Source organism: Bubalus bubalis, chromosome 13, assembly GCF_019923935.1.
Source record: "Bubalus bubalis isolate 160015118507 breed Murrah chromosome 13, NDDB_SH_1, whole genome shotgun sequence".
NCBI lineage: Eukaryota > Metazoa > Chordata > Mammalia > Artiodactyla > Bovidae > Bubalus > Bubalus bubalis.
In genome coordinates, this window is record NC_059169.1 from 894,359 (window position 1) to 916,220 (window position 21,862).

Genomic DNA, 21,862 nt, shown 5'->3' on the forward strand with positions numbered 1-21,862 from the left:
GGCCATGGTCAGGTGGCTCGGGGGAGGGTGCATGTATACACACCATCACCTGTGTCTGCCTGCAATGGCTTCCCTGGTGGCTCAGGCAGTAAAGAATCTGCCTGCAATGCAGGAGACCTGGGTTTGATTCCTGGGTTGGGAAGCTCCCCGGGAGAAGGAAACGGCAACCTGCTCCAGTATTCTTGGCTGGAGAATCCCATGGACAGAGGAGCCTGGCGGGCTGCAGTCCATGGGGTCGCAGAGTCAGACATGACTGACTGTGCATGCACACACGTGTGTCCGGGAGAGTGGGGACGCCTTTGCCAAGCACACAGGGCAGGACGTGAACAAGAGCTGAGCCTGGGCAAAATGCTCATGGTCATTTCTGAGCTGATCCTACATACACCTTTAAGCTGTAGGTTTTCCAAATAAAATCAAGTCTCTGCAATGAATCTTAATCTCTCTGTGAGGCCCCTCTCTCTGACACCCACACTGACACACACACACACACTCTCACACACACACTCTCACACACATCCACACTGACACTCATACACACACATATACACTCACCGACACTCATATGCACACACTCACCCACACTCTTATAAACACACTCATACACATCATACACACACACCCCACACTCACCCACACACACTCACACACACTCTCTCACGCACACACACACACCCCCACACTCACACATTCACCCACACTGACACACACACACTCACACACTCACACCCACCCACTCACACACACACTCTCACACACACACTCACACACTCCTACACACACACTCACACACTCCTACACACACACTCACACACACACTGACACTCATACACACACACTCACACATACACACTCACACACCCCCACACTCACACCCACACTCACACAGTCACATACACACTCACACACTCTCACACAGCACTTTTTCTCTCACTTTCCCTCCCCCATCATTCATGAGGGCACGCAGGCCTGGTTTTCCACGGCTCTGTTTCATTGGCAGAACTAGTTTGAGAAGGTCGGTGTTCAAGCAGATGCACCAGGGACGTGACAAATTTCCCCGTGTGAGGGGGTGACGGAGCGAGGCTGTGCACGCCTGTGACGGACAGCAAGCCCTTCGAGCCGGTGTCTGCCGCGGTCAGGGTTCACTTGCAGGCGCCGAGCGAGGCCAACGGGCAGCTCATGTTAAAAACCCCGAGCTCCCCGCAGTCCTCCAGGCAGTTTGGGGGGCGAGGGTCTCCGGGTGCATGACCACACCAGGGCTGGTGGTGAGGTCCAAGGCTGCCTCAGCCTTCTGGCTCCAGCCGGCCGGCCAGCACGTGGTTACCATCATGCCCGGGAAGCGGGTGTGGCGCTCGGTTTCCACAGGGAGATATTCATCATCTTATCTCCGTCCCTGCAGGAGGCCCTGGGAGCCTCTGACTAACTGCTGAGTCTACGCTGTGGAATCGGGGGAGGCCCAGGGCACTACAGCCGTTTTCTACAAGTAAGAAACGACAGGAGGAGCTCCGGCTCCTCTACGGGCTCCTGCTTGGCTGCAAGACCCCTTTTCTGTGACTCTCTCCATCCTGCGGGGGGCGGGGGCAGGCAGGCACAGGAAAGGAAAGGAAGCCTTGGTTGGAGGGGTCCCTCAAGAACTCAGCGGGGGCCTTGGAATCAGCACTAGAATGAGGGGGTCTTTCATTATCTTACAAGCGACCTGACCGGGGGAATTGGATTAGAAGCCAGGGTTGTGGGGGGAGACCCACGCCTGATACTTAGGGCAGCAGCCTCCCCTGCTGCCGCCCTCCCCCCCACCCCCCACCTACACCTGGCTTCCAGAGCCCTCCATCTGTAAGTCCTGAGCCTGCCCTCAGACCTGAGCTCCCAGCCCCCGCAGAGTTGTCCCTGAGCCCAGGATCCTGTTACAAATCGCAGAAGGCTCAGGGAGGGGCAGGAGGCTCCCTGAACACCACCCTGCCTGGCACTGGGCAATACCTGACCTATCGACGGATAGATCCATGGACGGGCGGGTCGGCGCCATGCTCCCCTGCCTCTGGTTTAAGCTTCACTGCGGCTCAGAGACCACCCATACCCTGGGCGCCCGGGCAGGCAGGGACCACGGTGCCTGACTCTTGGCCCCGGACTCCGTTGGCCAGTTTGGGGACGGGGTTCTCAGCACAGCCTCCTGCTGGGAGGTGTGGCCGCCCCAGGACAGTACGTTGGGGCTGTTTCTTCCTCCAGGTCAAGAGCAGCCTCAGTTCCACACAGAAAAGAAGGAACTGGACAGTCATTGGCACAGGAGCCACAGCCCGCCCTGGCCCCAGACACCGATGTGTTCCTTCACCTCTGACCCCAGCCTGAACTTAAGCTGCAGTCAGACCTCCAGAAACTCGGGAAGAAGGGGGTGAAGAAGGCTGGGGAGTCAGCGATGGGTGGAGCCTGCTCTTCTAGCGGGGTCTAAGGGGACAACATTCCCTGCTCCAGCCCAGGTCTCTGCTGGCATTCTACGAGCCGTTCTCTTCCCCACGGGCGCAGCGCATGTCAGTGCATCCGTGCACAGACGCTGCTCCACGTGGGGGCTTATCTGACCCATTGCTAGTAAATTCCTGGTCTGGGGTGGGGACGAGGGCTCCCAGGTGTGGTCAAAACACCCGAGGCAGGAGCCAGGGCTGGAGGGCAGCCGTTTCCCACCTAGTACGTCCTTATCTGTTCGCCTCACCCACGAGGCCCTTGAGGACAGACGTACACTTTACTTCTCGCCAGGCTCCCAGCGCCGACCCAGGGCCCAGCCTGTCGCAGGCACCGAATAAGCTTTTTAGATGAATCCATGGAGAAGGAAATGGCAACCCACTCCAGTGTTCTTGCCTGGAGAATCCCAGGGACGGGGGAGCCTGGTGGGCTGCTGTCTGTGGGGTCGCACAGAGTCGGCCACGACTGGAGCGACTTCACAGCAGCAGCATGGGTGAAGCAGAGGCTTGGAGGGGACTCAGCAGCGAGGATGGTGAGTCTGGTGGCAACAGGGGTAAAGGTCAAAGGAACAGGACTGCTGGGCCGGGGGTCAGGAAGGCCAGTGGGGGGCGACGCAGCAGCTGCAGGTGGTGGGGCGGGGGGGAGGTGGTTCTGGGCGGCGTCCAAGGGAAGCACCTTGGCCAAGGCCAAGGACATCTAAGTGGGACAGCCTGCTGTGGCCACAGGAAATGACAGCAACCACCCCTGAGTGTTGTCAGGAAGGACGCGGGAGAAGGGTGGGAGGACCATCCTGCCGGCCCCACACTTGATGTCTGCACGGCCTCCGGCTGCTGAGTCTGAGGGATGACTCACGGGGCAGAGAGTGAGGAGCCACCGGAGGCTTTCACAGGGAGACTGAGGCGAGAAACGGCTCTACTTCTCCGTCTGAAAATCAACGAAAGAAGAAATCTAGCTTGGGAAGGTGCAATGATTAGCTAGATCACATCTGACCCTCTGTAACCCCATGGACTGCAGCCCCCCAGGCTCCTCTGTCCATGGATTTCCCAGGCAAGCTTACTGGAGTGGTTGCCATTTCCTCCTCCAGGGCATCTTCCCGACCCAGGGATCGAACCCGTGTCTCCTGCCTTGGTCGGCGGGTTCTTTACCATCTGAGCCGCCAGGGCATCTTCCCGACCCAGGGATGGAACCTGTGTCTCCTGCCTTGGTCGGCGGTTCTTTACTATCTGAGCCGCCAGGGAAGCCTGGTGGTTAGTTGTTGTTGCTGCTCAGTCGCTCAGTTGTGTCCGACCCTTTGCGGCTCCGTGGACCGCAGCCCGCCAAGCTTCCCTGTCCTCTGCTGTCTCCCGGCGTTTGCTCAAACTCACGTCCATCATGTGATACATCGATTAGGTAAATTCTTTGCTCGGTTTCAGAACAGGAAGCGTGGAGAGTGTGCCTGAAGACTAAATAGAGAAGTTCAGTAGGAACAAATGAAACTCTGGGTACACGTTCCCACAAGGAGCACAGCCACACCCAGCAGACGGCTGTCCTCACAGCCCCCGACACCAGCAGGGTCTTCCCAGCGCTTCCTGTGGGTGGCAGACTGGATCCTGGCGAAACGAAGCGGCTTCAGTCACCTGGTTAGACACAGGAGGAACTTTTAAAACAAAGTAAGTATTACTTAATACATTCAGCAATAAAAAAAAATCAAAGTCTATTAACCTCAAAGTATAGATTGGAACCAATATTTCAAATGTTTATATACATATCATATAGTGTGTTGTATATTTAATAAAGTAGAAATGTAAGCTAAGGTTATTTTTTCTAAAACTTGAGAAATACATGTATCTCGCTTGAAAGAAAATACTTTGGCTCTAAAGTTTCAATAAATTGTTTTTTAATTATGCTAATACTCAAATATGGACAGATCTTCCCCAGTAGTTCAGATGATAAAGAATCTGCCTGCAATGCAGGAGACCTGGGTTTGATCCCTGGGTCAGGAATACCCCGTGGAGAAGGGAAAAGCTACCCACTCCAGTATTCTGGCCTGGAGGATTCCATGGACAGAGGAGCCTGGTGGGCTACAGTCCACGGGGTCACAAAGAGTCGGACACGACTGAGCAACTAATACTTCAAATATGTACAAATATTAAATTATGTATGAGCTCCTTATACTTATAGGAAACTAAATAAGACAAAGCTATAGAACCAGTAAAATCCGAATGAACATCATTTCGTCATAACAGATGAGCTGTCCTGGTTTGTCTAAGATACTGATGAGTTTGCGTGTTCTGTGCTTCACTCACTGGCCGAACAAATTCTTCTGGTTGCGAGCATACACCACCATCTGAGTCGTCGAGATCACATTTCTCTTTTTCCCCAATAAATCCATTTAGCCGCGGTTCATTATTTAGATGAGCCAGTCATAATAATGTGCCATCGAAACAGTGCTGAAACATAAAAATAGCTGCGCAAATAATTGAATGTTGTGTGTGTGTGCCAGTTGCTCAGGCGTGTCTGACTCTGTGCGACCCCATGGACTGTAGCCCGCCAGGCTCCTCTGTCCATGGGATTCTCCAGGCCACAATACTGGAGTGGGTTCCATTCCCTTCTCCAGGGGATCCTCCCAACCTGGCTCTCCTGAATTGCAGGCAGATTCTTTACTGTCTGAGACACCAGGGAAGTCACACAGGCAAAAAAAAAAAAGAATCCATAGGAGACATCTAGGTCTTTCCTGACTCCATAATCCCTTGGATTTGCCAACCACTTGAAGTAAGGAAGAAGCAATTCCAAATGCATTTTGAAAACTGGAAGGTCTGAGGGGGCCTTGCTGGGGCTCGTGAGTGATTTGTTTGCATGTGTTATGGGAGGAAATTCAGAAGATAGAAAATGCTCTGGTGTCTTGTAGACAGATTATGAGCTCAGTGAGTACAGAGAAATGCCGCAGGTCACCAAACAGCTGCTGAAGGTGGATGGGAGGAGCTCCGGCCTCCTCTGGGACAAAGTGCGTGAAGTCCATGCTGGAATTGCTGGGGAGACGCTGATAGTCCACCCCGGGCACAGAGGGAGTGAGAGATGTGCTGAGCAAAGACCAGCCGCAGTCGATCACCTCTCGCGAGAAAGCAAGCTGGAAGGACGGAGTCACCTGTCTGAACACGGAAGCCTTTGAGCGCAAGGCTGAGTTCTGTAAAGCCAGGAAGGTCAGAAGAGTGAACAGACTGACCCTAAACCCAGATCCCAGAACCTGGGGAAACTTATTTAGTTTGGAAAAGACACACTTAGTACTTTCCAAAGAAGCCATTAATTTTTCACAGCAAGTAATTTCATGGGGCCCCTGATCATATAGTTAACACCAGGGAGGTTTGGAAGGCTTTAGACGTGACTAGTGGTTGAGATGCAAAGTCCCGTGCAGGGAAGCAGGGTTTCACTCCCCTGGGGTCAGCCTGAGGAGCCCACGTGCCATCACCGTGGGGACAGAGTCCTGGGCGGTGGACCTCGGGCTTCTGCGATGACGACCTCGTGGGGAGAGGCTGCCCGGAAACGGCGAGCGCTGAAGGCTGGTTGACGGCCTATCGATTCAGAGGAAAACAACTTTCAACTTACTGGTGATGTTCCAAACTAAGGAACATCAGACTGCACTTCTGCTCTTGCACGGGGACAAAGTGAGGAGCAAAGGTGCCTTTTCTCAGCCTCCCAAAGCGCTTACGGATGCTTCTGCCTTGGCCCTTCCTCAAAATATTTATGACTCATGAATGGTCTTTCCCCTGAGTGCCTTTTGAATTTTATTTAATCAGCATTCATTTATTTATTCATAGCAAACACTTATTGAAAGGCAATGCATCGATAAGGGGAGGCAGGTATTAACACGACGTGGCCTCTGCCCTCCAGGAGCTCATGGTCCAATGGATGAACCGCAGGTCAAGAGCCAAGGGCACCGTGCAGAGCGCGGACTCGGCCCCCACAGGCTGGCGGGCCAGCTGACCGCCCCTGGCACCTGAGACCCATTCCCGAGGGCTCCTCTGGTGTCCAGACGTGTGGGGGTCCACACCCTGGGAGCAGCCCCAGAGTTGGTGGGTGGGGGAATGACGATGCTGTGTGTACACGGAACATAAACTCTCAGTGAAGATAGGGTGTGAACCTGGGTGCTCTGCTCCTCGAGGGGCGGCTGACGGAGCAGGAACCCGGGGGGAGGCAAGGACAGTGATGGGAGCTCCATGGACCCGGGGGACCACGGTCCTGACTCCGTGGAAGGAGATGGTCCTGAACACAGGCAGTCATCTGGGCAGATGGGAGGTGATGGGGACTGGGGTGCTGGCCGCGGGGCGGGGAAGCGCCGCTCGTGGGTCCGCTCCCTGGAGGCCGCCCGAGCCTCATCCTCGGGAGCGACAGCTGCCGCCCTGCTCGGTGGTTCAGCGTCTGGGGAAGCGGTTCACCTTCCGGGGCAGGCTCTGCGCTGCTTGAGCCGTCTCCTTGCCCCAACCCTGTGAGGTGGGCCGGGAAGCTCCTCTCATCCCCAGCTCCAGGGAAGCGTCCACAGTGAAAAGCGATGCGAGTGAAAAACTTGCGAGCTGGCATTTTAGCTGCGTTTTGAACTTCTTTTCCTGGTTGAATATCAACCGCCTGCCCAGACTCTGCAGGACTCGGTCAAGGGTGGTGTGAGACTGGCCTCAGGGGTCCTGGGCGGGCGGTGGTCGTGGGCCTCTGCTGGGGGATGGCCCCAGGGTGTCAGTACCAAGGGCTCAGGTCGGGGGTGGCCTCTAGGGACACTGCACAGCGGCGTACACAGGCCAGAAGCAGGCAGGAGTCAGGGAGCAGAAAGGTGCCTCGGTACTGCGGCGGCTGAGAGCGAGGCTCTACGGAGAAGAGGAGGGGGGCCTGGGCTGCACACAGAGCACCCGCCCTGGGCCAGGCCCCCGAGACCCCGGTGGGGTCGTGGGCCTCTTCATGCAGTTGTGCAGCCGGGACTGGAAATGGCGGACAGTGCCAGCGATCCCGTCTTCTGGGGCTGCTGGGAGATGTTACTCCTGCGCTTAGTAGGTGCACAGTAAGTGTGGTCGCCTCTTGTCTTTTATCTCCTGCATCATTTAAATATACGACAACGGCTTTTCTTCCCAACCATCTGCCATGCGTGCTACAAGCCTTGCAAGAAATGTGTCCTTGATTACAATCTGGTGACCTATGAGATCACTGCAGAAGAAAATCATTTTTTAACCATCATTTTATTTATTTTGCCAAAATTGCACTTTTGAGTCTGCCGCTGGCAGGGACCGCAGCACCGTTTCTAAGCATTATCGCGAAGACGACGCTGGCGGAGGGAAACCTGATCTAAAACACCCCTTCTTTGATATTGATTTAATATCAGAGGGCCATTTTCTCTTCATCTCAACCAGATGCTAAAAGGAACTTGAGGTGGATAGAAAGGACATTTCCTGAGCGAGGTAATGCTCATTAACCTAAAATAAACAACAGCTTTTTTCCTTCCTTTGAAATACCTTCGCGCATTTTTTATGTATATATAGAAAGGAGCTTGTAGCTGTGTGTTGAGACACGAAGATTTTAAAGGATAAAAATAAATGCGAAGGACACATTTTTGCTTGTTTATGTGTGACCTTCATTCTTTGCAGTTTTATTGAGATGTAATGATCAGTAACACCGTGTAAGGTTAGGGGGCAGGACAGGATGATTTGATACATGTATAAATGATTACCTCATCAGATGAGTTAACACACCCACCACTCTAAACAGTTACCATTTGTGTGTGCATACCTGTGGCAAGAACATTTAAACTCTGTGGTGCTTAGTTCAGTTCAGTCGCTCAGTCGCGTCTGACCCTTTTCGACGCTATGGACTGCAGCATGCCAGGCCTCCCTGTCCATCACAGTCTCACACAGTTTGCTCAAGCTCATGTGCATCAAGTCAGTGGTGCCATCCAACCGTCTCGTCCTCTGCCGTCCCCTTCTCCTCCTGCCTTCAATATTTCCCAACATCAGGGTCTTTTCCAATGAGTTAGTTCCTGTCTGTAGTGTTAGCAAGTTGCAAATATTCGACACAGTTTTAATAGCTTCGGTTCCCACACTGACCACCAGATCCGCAGAACTCATGCCTCTTATAACTGAAAGTCTGTATCCTTTGAGAAATACTCCCTCCCCTATTTCCTCCACCTCCCAGTCCCTGGAAACCGGCCCTCTACTCTCTGTCTCCATGAGCTGGACTTCTGGGACATCATGATTCGTGAGATTGTGCGGCGTTTGTCTTTCTCTGTCTGCCGGGTGTCACTCTGCACAGCGCCCTCGGGCCCACCCCTGCTGGTGCCAACGGCAGGGTCCCCTCTCTCTTGGCTGAATAGCATCCAGCGGGACGTGCTCCGCTTCTTTGGTCCACTCATTCCGATGCAGGCTTAGTTGCCTCCCGGCCCCGGTTAGTGTGGATCAGGCGGCACGGAACATGGAGCCAGCAACTCTGAGATCCTGACTCCACCTCCTGCAGATAAATACCCGGAAGTGGGGTGGTCGTTTTGATTGTCGAGGACCTCCCCCCATGCTGTTTTCCACGGTGGTGGCACCGGCTTGCGTCCACACCCACACTGCTCGCGTCCCTTTGCTACGGCTGTTTCTGACTTTCTGATGCTGCCCATCCTGACAGGTGGGCAGCGTCTCTCATCGTGGCTCTGACTCGCATTTCTCTGATGACTAGTGAGCCGCTTTCCTTGTATTTGTTGGCCATTTGTATGTCTTCTTTGGAAAAATGCCTCTCAAGCCTTTTGCCCATTTTAAAATCATATTACTTGTGTGTTTTGGTTGGTGAGTTGTAGAAGCTCCCTGTGTATTTTGGATGGTATTTGCTCACACTGGGTTCACAGAGTCTTCCCTTCTCTTTCATTTTCTAGAGGAGGTTGGCTGAGGTTTACTAGTGAAGCCATCTGGCTCTGGATATTTCCTTTTCAGAACTTTTAGTGCAAGGTCAGTTTTTTAAGAAGGCTGTAACCCTATTCAAGTTGTCCACTTCATCTCGGTTGATTTTTGGCAGTGTGCAGTTCTTGAGGGACTGGCCCCTTTCTTCCAAGTTGTCACATGTATGGGCCTTGTTCACATAGCTCCCTTTTTGTCCTTTAGTGACCACAGCCTCTGCAGTTATGTTTATTGTTTTATACCTGATATTGCTGATTTGTGTATTCTATTTATCTTTCTCAGGCTTTCTAAAGGTTTGTCAATTTTGTTTTGACTGTGTTTCATTGATTTTCTTGATGTTTTTCTGTTTTAAATAATATTGATTACTGCCTTTATCATTTTTTTTTTTCATTTTTCTTGCTTTGCACTTGTTTTGGCCTTCTTTTGCTAATTTCTTGAGTTGGGAACTTCTATTATTGGCCTGAAGCTTTTCTTATTTTCTGAAGTTTCCCTGTCAGCGCTGCGTTAGCTGCATTCCGCAGATTCTGACGCGCTGCACGTTCATCTTCAGTGACAAAGTAGCTGTGGGGGCCCTTTCAATCCCATTGTGGCCTGCTTATATTTCAGCAAGGTCAAAAGGTTACGAAGCATGTGTTCACTTTGTAATTAGAAAAATAAAATGAAAATTCAGTGTGACATTTGTCTTCTGCCTCCTAAATCATCACGGAAGATGCCAAGTCTGACACCAGGGTCAGAGAAACGGCAGAGAGTCACGGTGGGGAAAGAGGGAGCAGAGGGCGTGTGCTGGGCTGGGGCGGAGGGGACGGTCCGGCCGCACCCGGCAGGGACGGCTTGCTGGCCTCTGTGTCCGCTGGGTTAAGACGTCCGTCTCTAAGACCCTGTCCAGCACCTGAGAGGTGCTTGCAAGGTGATCAGACTTGGACTCAGATTTAGGACCGCAGGCTCTGAGGCCAGAATGCTCTCCTTTAGAAAGTGAGATGAAAGACAACGCAATCTTCACTAACTGACAATAATTTTCCACACTGACAACATGGCTCTGGAAATTTCACCTAATATTTGTGACATTGTTTGTGACTCGTGTGTTTCAGATGGGCAGCAGAGCTCTGGACAGTGACCGGCGCCCCCTGCAGAGAAAACCATCCCTGCTGTGGAATCAATAATCTCTACAGACCAGACTCTTGCTCGTTGATTAGATGGGGAAGTATCCGCCTGCAGTGCAGGAGACACAGGTGAGCCCTATGTTGGGAAGATCTCCTGGAGAAGGGCATGGCAACCCACTCCAGTATTCTTGCCTGGAGAATCTCATGGACAGAGGCGCCTGGTGGGCTACAGTCCATGGGGTTGGAAAGAGTTGGGTATGACAGAATGACTAAGTACTATGACTGTTGAAATAATTTTATATATTTAGAAGTTTTGCTACTTTTCATCTTTAATTTTAATACAAGTAATAATACAATATTCGCATACATGTAGTGCTGAAGTAGGCTTCCTTTTTAAATAGACTCAATGAAAAAATTAATCTGTTGTTCCTTTTAATGTAACCCTGAAAAATTCAAATAGTGAATTTTTGAATCTACTAGTAGGGATTCCATAACCTCTTATATAAACTCTAATTTTCAAACGTTTATCAGGTATTTTTTTAAACATTAACTTGTTGAATCCTCTCAAAGTTTGGCAAGGTGAATATGTTCATTCTATCTTAAAAATTAGAAAATTGAAGTTGGAATGAGAAAGCTGCTCGGAGTCATACGTCCACTAGCAGGCACTAAGCCCCATCTTTCTGGTGAAGCCTCAATACACTTCGCCGTCTCCTTTCTCTTACTGACGGCAGGTGAAAGTCTCAGAAGCATTCTGAAGATGAGACAGACTCTTCCAACATCATTTTTGAAGATAGCATTCAATTCATTTGACACAGCAAAAACACACTCCCGATTAGCTCTTTGCAGTGAGGCAGGGGCTGTGGGCCAGATAGAAAAGTGAAGGATATTAACTGCTAGCTTTTTCTCTAAAGCCGGTTGACAGGGTTAAGTTGCAATGCCCAGGTATCCCGGTGGCAATTCCCCCCTCTGAACAGCAGAGGGCAGCACTAGGCAGGCTCACGGAGACCGTCCGCAGTGCGCACCATCACCCGGCGTGTCTCCCGATTACCCGCGGGTAGCCCATCTCGGGCCTCTAGGGGGCGCTGGTGGCCCGGCGCTATAAAGACAAAGAGGGGAGTCCTCGCTGGTCCTCTGCGGGTTTGCAGAATGGAGGAAAGAGTTGCGAAAATTCTGAACCAAACTACGTTCTCTCCACCTAGTGATCCTGTCAGATTTCTGCATCCCACGTAGTGAATTCTTCCTTCAAAAATGTTTCTACTGTATGTCCTGCAGCAAGAGTTCCAAATCATTTCCCAGGAACAAAGAACCTTAAATTTTCACACAGCCCACAGGGGACTTTTGGAAAGGAAACAGCACTCACTGGGAAGAAAAAATAGCATGCTGCTTTAAAAAAGCATACAGAGACAGCAGCTTTGACATGGCAGATGTCAACTGGCAAAGAATATTTTTTTTGCTTGTGGGATCGTCATGCCCTGACCAGGGACTGAACCTGGGTCATAGCAGAGAAAGTGCTGAGTTTTAACTACTGGGCCCCCAGGGAAGCCCTGCAAAATGTTTTAATACACAATTTTATCTTTAAGAAGTTTTTATCTTTAATAAGTTTTATATTTATGTTTTTATCACCTAATTTTTAAATGAAGTGTTAAAATTAGAAGTATTCATATATTTTATGTTAGCGTGTTCAGTTGTGTCTGATTCTTTGCAGACCCATGGACTGTAGTTCAGATGGCAAAGGATCTGCCTGCAATGCAGGAGACCCAAGTTCAATCCCTGGGTCGGAAAGATCCCCTGGAGAAGGGAATGGTAACCCACTCCAGTATTCCTGCCTGGAGAATTCTATGGACAGACCGTGGGGTCCCAAAGAGTCAGACATGACTGAGTGATTTTACTCACGCACTCACTCACTCATGGACTGTTGTCCACCAGGCTCCTCTGTCCGTGGGATTCTGCAGGCAAGAATACTAGAGTGGGTTGCCATTTCCTATTCCAGGGGATCTTCCCAATTCAGGGGTTGACCCCATGTCTCTGTGTCTCCTGCACTGGCAGGCAGGTTCTTTACCACTAGCGCCACCTGGGAAGCAATGCCCACCAGACTCCTCCGTCCACAGGATTTTCCAGGCAAGATACTGGAGTGGGTTGCCATTTCCTTCTCCAGGAGATCTTCCCGACCCAGGGATTGAACCCGGGTCTCCCGCATTGTAGGCAGACGCTTTACTGTCTGAGCCACCAGGGAAGTCATTTTATAGGCCATCATTCATCAAATAGAGATTTAAAAATCACATTCCAGTTAGTTATTTAGGTTTCTTTTACAGTTACTCTTAGGTAGTGTGTTAAGAGCAGAAAGAACCTAGCCTGCAAGAGACATGAATCCTAGATGCTGCTTGACCACTTGGCACTGTGCCAGCTTAAGCAAAACCCTCAACTTCTCTGAGCCTCAGGCTCCCTATTTCTACAGCTGAGGTCACAATATCCTCATCAGGGAGGCCTGGCGAAGAGAGCTGTCTCAGAGCACAGATGTAACATGCAGATGCTCAGGATCACCAACCAGAGCTCAGCCTGGGTAGCATTAAGCTGTGTTCCCCTTCGCAGTGTGCCTGCCTCCACCGTCCCGGCCAGAAAGCCACGGTTCCAGTGTGGCCGAGCCTTTGCGGTGTCCCGTGGGTGGTCCACGGCATGAGGGGGGGGGGATGCGTGCGTGCGCCCACACCCTGCCCCCCCGGCCCTGCCCTGTGGTGCTGCCTGGCTGGCCTAGGAAGTGGAGGCGGCCCGACACCCTGCCTGCTCAGGAGACGGGCTAAGAGAACGCCATCCCCAGGGACACGGCTCTGACAAAGACTCAGTGTCTGGGTCTCCTCTGAACTCGCAGCTTTCCAAATGGACTTCAGCCGACAGTTTGGGTCCAAGGCTGACTTCACTGGCTTTAATGTTCTTTACATATAATAACAAAGCGTTTGAAAGCAACGGGACTTCTAAGATGGGGGAGAGGAAGGTTCGTCACGTGAACTGTGGCATGTCCTTACACAATGCTCCATGGCCATCCAGGGCCAGAGGAGGACTGGGCGTGTAGATGCTAAGACATTAATGCACAAAACAAGTTTGCTGGAGGAGGACTTCCCGGTGGTCCAGTAGTAAAGACTGCGCCTTTCAATGCCAAGGGCTCAGGTTCGATCTCTGGTTGGGGAGCTGAGATCCCATACATCTCACAGCCAAAAAACCAAAACAGAAAACAGAAGCAATATTGTAACAGATTCAATAAAGGCTTAAAAAATGTCCACGTTAAAAAATCTTAAAAAAGAAAAGACTAATGGGGGCTGTCCCAGTGGGCACAATTATGCCTGATTTTTATCCTTCAGGTATTTTTGTGGCTTCTCAATTTTTCCATGTACATTTGCTATTTTGGGGGCAGAAAAAAGTCTACTTTAAAATAATCATATGTATATATTGCCACTGAAATAAAAACAATTTTGTAAGTTAATACATGGATACCATTTCCCCAACTAAAAAGATGACAAAAGAAAACTCTAGAAATACAAAATGAATGCTTAAATTGAAAATAAGAGGCCACAATGCCAAGACACTATGGAAAATGGGGTAAAACCTAATAAGACCTAGTAGAAATTAGAACAAAGCATTTGGCATTGATTGGATTGTTTTCTCCCAGGAAAACAAGAAATCCTATCGGGTTACGGCTAAAATGCTGTTTGGAGTTCCACAAATAGAGCTTAGGCAGTGATGTGGTGTCTGGAAATTTGCTCTGAGAGCCCAGGGAGAAACAGTGATCTGATCAGAGACAGTGGATGGTCTCACGATTAAAGAGCTGAGGGTTGGCTTGGAGCAAAGTCAGCGGGACGACAGTCTGGCTGTAAAGGGAGCAAAGTCAGGTCTCTTCCCCCACCCCCCGCCACCCCCCGGCCTCTTCGTGTACACGTCACCTTCGACCCCCATCTGTAAACAAAGGTGAAAAACTGGGCAAGATAAGTGGGTGATGTTCGCGTGTAGGATTGCTATACTGAATTCTTTTTTTTAAAGGTTTACTTACGCGTTTGTTTATGGCTGCACCGGTCCTCACTGCTGCACGCGGGGCTCCCCAGTCCTGGTGAGCAGGGGCTACTCCCTAGCTGCGGTGGGCAGGCTTCTTTTTCTGTGGTTTCTCCTGTCGCGGGTCACAGGCTCCAGGCACTCTGGCTTCGGTAGTTGTGGCTCACGGGCTTAGGTGTCCTGTGGCACGAGGGATCTTCCGGGACCAAGGATCAAACCTGTGTCCCCTGCGTTGGCAGGTGGATTCTTTACCACTGAGCCACCAGGGAACCCCTCTCCTGAATTATTAATGACTTCTAAGTTTAAAAGCAAAGCAAAACAAATCTACCAAACATCAGTTCAGTTCAGTTCAGTCGTGTCCGACTCTTTGCGCCCCCATGAATCACAGCACGCCAGGCCTCCCTGTCCATCACCAACTCCCAGAGTTCACTCAGACTCACACCCATTGAGTCAGTGATGCCATCCAGCCATCTCATCCTCTGTCGTCCCCTTCTCCTCCTGCCCCCAATCCCTCCCAGCATCAGAGTCTTTTCCAATGAGTCAACTCTTTGCATGAGGTGGCCAAAGTATTGGAGTTTCAGCTTCAGCATCATTCCTTTCAAAGAAATCCCAGGGCTGATCTCCTTCAGAATGGACTGGTTGGATCTCCTTGCAGTCCAAGGGACTCTCAAGAGTCTTCTCCAACACCACAGTTCAAAAGCATCAATTCTTCGGCACTCAGCTTTTTTCACAGTCCAACTCTCACACCCATACATGACCACTGGAAAAACCATAGCCTTGACTAGACGGACCTTTGCTGGCAAAGTAATGTCTCTGCTTTTGAATATGCTATCTAGGTTGGTCATAAATTTCCTTCCAAGGAGTAAGTGTCTTTTAATTTCATGGCTGCAGTCACCATCTGCAGTGATTTTGGAGCCCCCCAAAATAAAGTCCGACACTGTTTCCACTGTTTCCCTATCTATTTCCAATGAAGTGATGGGAACAGATGCCATGATCTTCGTTTTCTGAATGTTGAGCTTTAAGCCAACTTTTTCACTCTCCTCTTTCGCTTTCATCAAGAGGCTTTTTAGTTCCTCTTCACTTTCTGCCATAAGGGTGGTGTCATCTGCATATCTGAGTTTTATGGATATTTCTCCCAAACATAGAGAAGTAGTAATTAAATTACCCACAAAGAACAAAGACTTGCCTAGTTTGAGGAGAAGGAAACTCAGAAGCAGCCCCCTTACAGCCCAAAGGCAGCCGTGGGCGCTGCAGACAGCGCAGCACTCTTGGGAAGTGCTTCTCTGACTGCTGGTGAGGGGCGCTGGGGAGCCAAGGTCAGATGAGGTCAGAGTGGACGAGGTGTGGTCCTCTCGGTTCTTTCAACAAGAGTCCCAAATTCATAAAATACCTCAGCTTTTGTTTTTCAGATCAGAAAGTGGGCAAGGAGGAGTTAAACCACCAGCCCTTGTCAGGAGCAGAGGCGCCAGACAACCTGCCTCTGGTCTCCGGGCTCTTCCTGCGCTTTAGTAAGTCTGTTGCTTTTATAGAGAAAATAATCTTTCATGGAAATGCAGTGGGCTTCCAACGTCGTGTTACGTCTGTAACTTCTAAACCGTAAGCTGAGTTTGCACACAGGGAGGCTTCAGACTGCAGACCTTGCCTTGGGAATATCCTCATGGTAATTTTATATTTACATTATATTCTGAATGTGAGCCCCGGGGAGGGCCTGTGCGGGTGTGTGGTTTGTGCACACTGAAGCGTTAGTGTGTAAGACGCTTCGATTCTGTGCTTCACGTTGCCCTGTGGGTCCCAGCCATATCTTTAAAAACACTCTCAAGCCAATTTTACGTAAAAAGAACAAGCAGCGGGGTTGTGCACGATGGGATCTGGGTCTGTCTCGTTGCCTTGGGAGGCTCAGCAAACAGACTGTTATGACCAAGAGCAAATGCTGTTCTCCACTCTGCAGAGATGAGCTGAATTCTGCTGCTGCCAAGGTAACGCAGGATAGGTATTTATAGAAATGAGTGAGCCGTCCAGTCATTTCGTGTGCTTCAAATCAAGCCCGGAGCACAAAACCCCAGCCCAGGAGAAAGAATCTATTCAAACTGCCTGGGAGACCCCAGCGGCCACGACAGCTCCTGGAAGGTTTGCAGCCGAAGGTTCTGTGGCCCACGGAGGCCCCCCCGGCTTGTTTGTTCCACAAAAGGGGGCCAAGCTCTCTGATCATCCAGAAAACTAACTTCTTCTTTTCAAACACTTGATCAGATTTCTCCTTTGCAGCGGTCCTCGGATTCCTCAGGACTGAAGGGCTGAAGACCCAGGAGCCGCTCCAAAAGGTTATCAGCGCTCAGGAGTGTCTTAAGGATGGATTGAAACGGACCACCCTTGGGTCCTGCCACCTGGATGTGAACCCTGGGTCCACCCCCAGCTGAGACTTCGGCAGAGGGACTCATGGCTTTGGGGGCCAACGGGGGGAATGGGACGGGGCTTGTGGAGATTGGCGAGGGGCTATTTCGTGCTGGACAGAGAGAGCAGGTTGCGGGGCCCATCACAACCCTGGCAACGCTGGGCCAGGCGGTTGTGCTGGCCTGGTGGGCACCATGACCCAGCGGTCCCTGCGGAGAGGCCCTGGGGGTCCTGAGTCGACGGAGGCGGCCTGGGTCCCAGTAGCATCACGGGCTCTGGGGCACTGGGACCAGCCTGGGCCTGCAGCAGATTTAGCCTGGGACACCTCAGCCTGATCTCAGCAAGGCGGCTGTGACCAGTGGTGAAGCCAGATCTTAACTCTCTGCCTGGGTATTGAACCTGGGAAGCCTGGAAGGGAACCAAGAATCCTAGCCACCAGACCAGCAAAGGATACAGGCTAGAAGCCGTTTCTGCCTGGATCTTTGTCCCCCGTGAAAAACGCGTTTATCGTGGAGGAAGAAACTGTAAATGTAGGTTCAAAGTTCACTATTGGAGACACAGCACAAGAGCAAGCGGGGCAGCACACGCAGCGGCAGTGCACTCGGCCGAGTCGGACGCGGGGCAGCCGCGCAGAGAGCGCGCGCGGGCGCCCCCGGGTGCGAGGAGAGGCGGCCGAGGCACTCAGGTCGGTCGGGTCTTCCAGGGCTTTGTCTCCCTTCAGCCAGTTACTGGTTTCTTTTTCCACACCGGACCTACCCGGGGACCCCCTGGGTGAGCACACCCGCCTCAGCCAAGATGGATCTCGGAGTGAAGGCTTCTGGGAAGAGCAAGACTTATTACGGCCTGGCATTAGCCCTTGAGTTTTGACCCACAAGGAGCCTTTCTGCACGTGTGTAGTGCCTCTTTTGTCCCAAAAAGGGCGGAGCGGAGACCCCTTAAGCCTTCACTCACACAGGGTTTTGTCCTTCTTTGTCGTCGCCTTGACTACTGCCATGACTGTTACCTTAACGTGCTCACAAAAGACAAACGCTGGTGTTTGCCCTGTTTCTGTTGTTACTTCCGCTTCGGAGGGCAAGCAGGAGGCTGATTGTAAATGCTTCAACTGGAGCCCACCTATCGCTTGTCTCAGAAAACGCTGGTAGCTCTAAGCATCCAGCCTGAAGCCCACTTGGTGCCCCAACAAATGCAAACGGGAATCCAATCTGGAGCCCATCTATTCCCTAAGTCAAGCCTACTGACGGTGCCTGGGGTGATGGAATAGGGCGGAGGACAAGGGGGGACAGGCAGGAGCCACTGCCACCTCCAACCTGACCCGAGAGGTGTGTCCGGTCCCCAACCCTGGAGGCAGGTTCCAGGTCTCAAAGACCAGTGGCCAGTGCCCCGTGCCGACCTCAGGCCAGACACTGCAGACGCGGCCCCAGCTCCCAGGACAGCCTCTCCACTGCACACCTCCACCTTCTTCACGCCTCATGATGGCTCTTCTTAGACTTGGGGAATCTTGAAAAAGTTGTTCAAACCTTCTACCAACAGAATCAACGTATTCCCAGTCACCCCCAGACAACAGAGCAAACAGTTCACAAGATGGTGGATGAACGGGGATGTCCACGTTGGTAAACGCACGGTCAAATGGGTAGGGATGAGGGCAGGATGGAATTTTGTATCCAAAAAAGGATGTTTCATCCCTGTTTGGAGAAGGCAATGGCAACCCACTCCAGTACTCTTGCCTGGAAAATCCCATGGACTGAGGAGCCTGGTGGGCTGCAGTCCATGGGGTCACTGAGGGTCGGACTCAACTGAGTGACTTCACTTTGACTTTTCACTTTCATGCATTGGAGAAGGAAATAGCAACCCGCTCCAGTGCTCTTGCCTGGAGAATCCCAGGGATGGTGGAGCCTGGTGGGCTGCCGTTTATGTGGTCGCACAGAGTCGGAAATGACTGAAGTGACTTAGCAGCAGCAGCAGTAGCAGCAAGATCCCTGTTATGAAAAGTCATTTATTTTCTTTTAAAAGTGTTTTTAAATTAATTTAAAATATGTTTAAAATCAAAGAAGCAACATCCTGGTTGAACATCATATTTAAAAAACGTGATATGCTTCAAACACTGTAAATATAGAGAAAGAAGATCAAAGAACACAGGCAAAAACGATGCTGGAAAACAGGGTGGGTGGAGGATTTCTACTTCCCAAGCTGGGCTGAGAAGGAAAGTTAGGACTCAGTCCTGGTGGTGCGTATAGTAAAGCCACGTCAGGTGTCAGCCTGTGAAAACCGAGGCCAATGTTTCAAACGTACGAGAAGAAGCATAACATACTCACAAAACAAGATAACAGAACGGACAGCGCCTCAAAAGACTTCTTGACTTCTAAAGTAATTTATCCGTCTACTTACAAGGGCTGGATGACAAGTTCCTGAAATATGTGCGTCTTCAAAGCCTAATTGGAGTTTCTCTCTGTTGATCTGATGTCAGAACAGCAAATCATTATGGTCTTGAAAAAGAAAAGTGAATATTAATTGAAAAGTTCATTGGAATTTGAAAGACTGTTCACTAGTTTCAGTCAATCACTCACTAACAATATTTATAATGATGGAGTTGTGTACCGAAAGCTCGGTAATCACAAAGCTTTCCTTGGAGGTGGCTTGAATGCGTTTTTCCGACCATGTCAAGTGTGACATGAAAGACAGGAAATGAGAGAATTTTAAATCTGGCCCAGGTCAAGGGGAAGGTAGAGCACCTCGTCACATGGCGATGAAGGGAAGGTGAGTAGCCAGGCGTGGAAACTGTCTCCCACGGGACTCAGCCTCAGATAAGGGAAACTGAGGCAGCAGCATATGACCACAGAATTCACCGTCTCCTCGCAACATCCATCACCCCGAAGCACTGGGCCAACATAAACTCTGGGCTTCATTAATTGCTTCATTAATTGTGCACTGCCCTAATGCAGGTAGATAGGGCTTCTTTGATGATGCAGTGGATAAGAACCCACCTGCCAACGCAGGGGACGTGGGTTTGATCCACAGTCTGGGAAGATGCCACGCGCCTTGGAAGGACCGCACCCTCGTGTGGCAAGCACTGCAGCGGCCCTGCGCTGGGGCCCGCCTGCTGCGACCGCCGCGCCCGTGTGCCGCAGCCACTGAAGTCTTTGCCCCGGAGCCTGTGCTCCGCGGCAAGGGAAGGCCCTGCCGTGAGCAGCGGCCCCATCCACCGCAATGAGAGAGGAACCCACGCAGAGCAGCAAGGATCCAGCACAGCCCCAAATGACCAAATGAAAAAGGTTCATAACAGGGGAGACTGTGTGCCTGGGGCGGATGGGGGCGTGAGCGCTTCTGTGCTATCTACTCAACTTTCTCTAAGTCTAAAATGATGCTAAAACCCACGGTCTACTCCTTATTTTTTAGGAACTCACAGCCTCGTGGGAATGTCAAAGGGCCCAGGATTCACCTGAGAGGGCTCCCGGGACCAAGGCTGGAACAGTCTGAGCAAGAAGATGGGTGGTGCGTGATCTGATGCTGAGCACCCACAAGTGCATACCGACGTAAGTGCATCGTTGAATGAACAAACAAGTGGGGGAGAATAAACTAATCTCCACGCAGAAGAAACTTAAAGAATCTGCGTGAATATTCCACGCTGAGGGGAGCGGACCACAGCACCCTCCTCCCTGCGGCGGGGCTGCACGGTGACGGCCTCCCAAAGAGCAAGAAAGAGAGAAGCAACCAACGCCGCTGAGGGCGGCCGACCGAGGTCCACAGCAGCAGGGGGACACCCCGATGCACTGCCGCCTTCAGGAGCTGCGGTTAGGACTGTGCCTGGCCTCTGCGGACTCAGCGCATTTATGTTTAAGCCATTTGTGACCAATTTTGGTTTCAACATACCTTCTTAAAACGTTTCCTCATTCCTCCTGTTCTGTGTTCACTTTTCTTCCTTATTTTTAACGGATGATTTTATTTTTTTTTACTGTTCTATGTTCTACTGTGCTGCTGTTAAGTCGCTTCAGTCGTGTCCAACTCTGTGCGACCCCATACATGGAAGCCCACCAGGCTCCCCTGTCCCTGGGATTCTCCAGGCAAGAACACTGGAGTGAGTTGCCATTTCCTTCTCCAATGCATGAAAGTGAAAAGTGAAAGGGAAGTCGCTCAGTCGTGTCCGACTCTTAGCGACCCCATGGACTACAGCCTACCAGGCTCCTCCATCGATGGGATTTTCCAGGCAAGAGTACTGGAGTGGGGTGCCATTGCCTTCTCCGATATTCTACTGTATCACCTGTCTAGAGCGAGGGAAAGAGCTTGAGTTATTTTAAGGGACTGGCTCGCATGAGTGTGGGGCTGGCAAGTCCACAGTCTGCAGGGTGGGCTGCAGGCTGGGAAACCAGAGAAGAGTTGGTGTTGCAGCTTGAGTCTGAAGGCTGCCTGCTGGCAGACTCCCACCTCCAGGAGGGTCAGACTTTTGGTCTACTCAGGCCTTCAACTGATCAGATGCGGCCCATCCATACCTTTACTCAAAGGCCACTATTTCCATGTAAATCTCATCCCCCAAACCCTCTCTCAGAAACACCTAGAACAGTGTTTGACCACACATCTGGGTGCCACGGCTCAGTCAAGGTGACACGAAACCCACCCTCACAGCATGAAGATCCTGGTGGGGTTGCCACTTGTACCAAGTGGGCCCCCAACTCTGGGCTAAGCTTGGGCTGCAGTGTCACGCTGTCAACTCACCTGGTGAGCCACAGCTTTTCGCCAGAGCCTGCCCCTTCTGGGACCTCCACTGACGGCCGGCAGCCGCCCTGCGCGGGGGCACACACTGTCCTGGCTCCCGTTGTGCGGTGGGCCTGGAAAAGCCCTGGTGAGACCATGGGTGCACGTGTCTCCCTGGAGACGTCACTCCTTCAGGAGCGAGTGCTTGCCAATTTGTGGTCCATTTCTGGTTGATTCCGCGTGCCATGTCTTGGTTCATTTGGGCAATTTTGTCCAGTTTCACTTTTTTTTTTTTTTTTTTGGTGGAAATGAGTTACT

The 21,862-nt window shown here is 51.3% G+C and overlaps 1 long non-coding RNA gene across 1 annotated transcript; it reads left to right on the forward strand.

Moving 5' to 3' along the window:
- Positions 1 to 3,751: 3,751 nt before the first annotated feature.
- On the forward strand, positions 3,752 to 20,838 carry LOC102413131. Its single transcript, XR_003102624.3, has 4 exons — positions 3,752 to 4,094; positions 10,421 to 10,561; positions 15,866 to 15,978; positions 20,252 to 20,838. It is a non-coding gene; the product is annotated as an uncharacterized LOC102413131 (long non-coding RNA).
- The last annotated feature ends 1,024 nt before the right edge of the window (positions 20,839 to 21,862 follow it).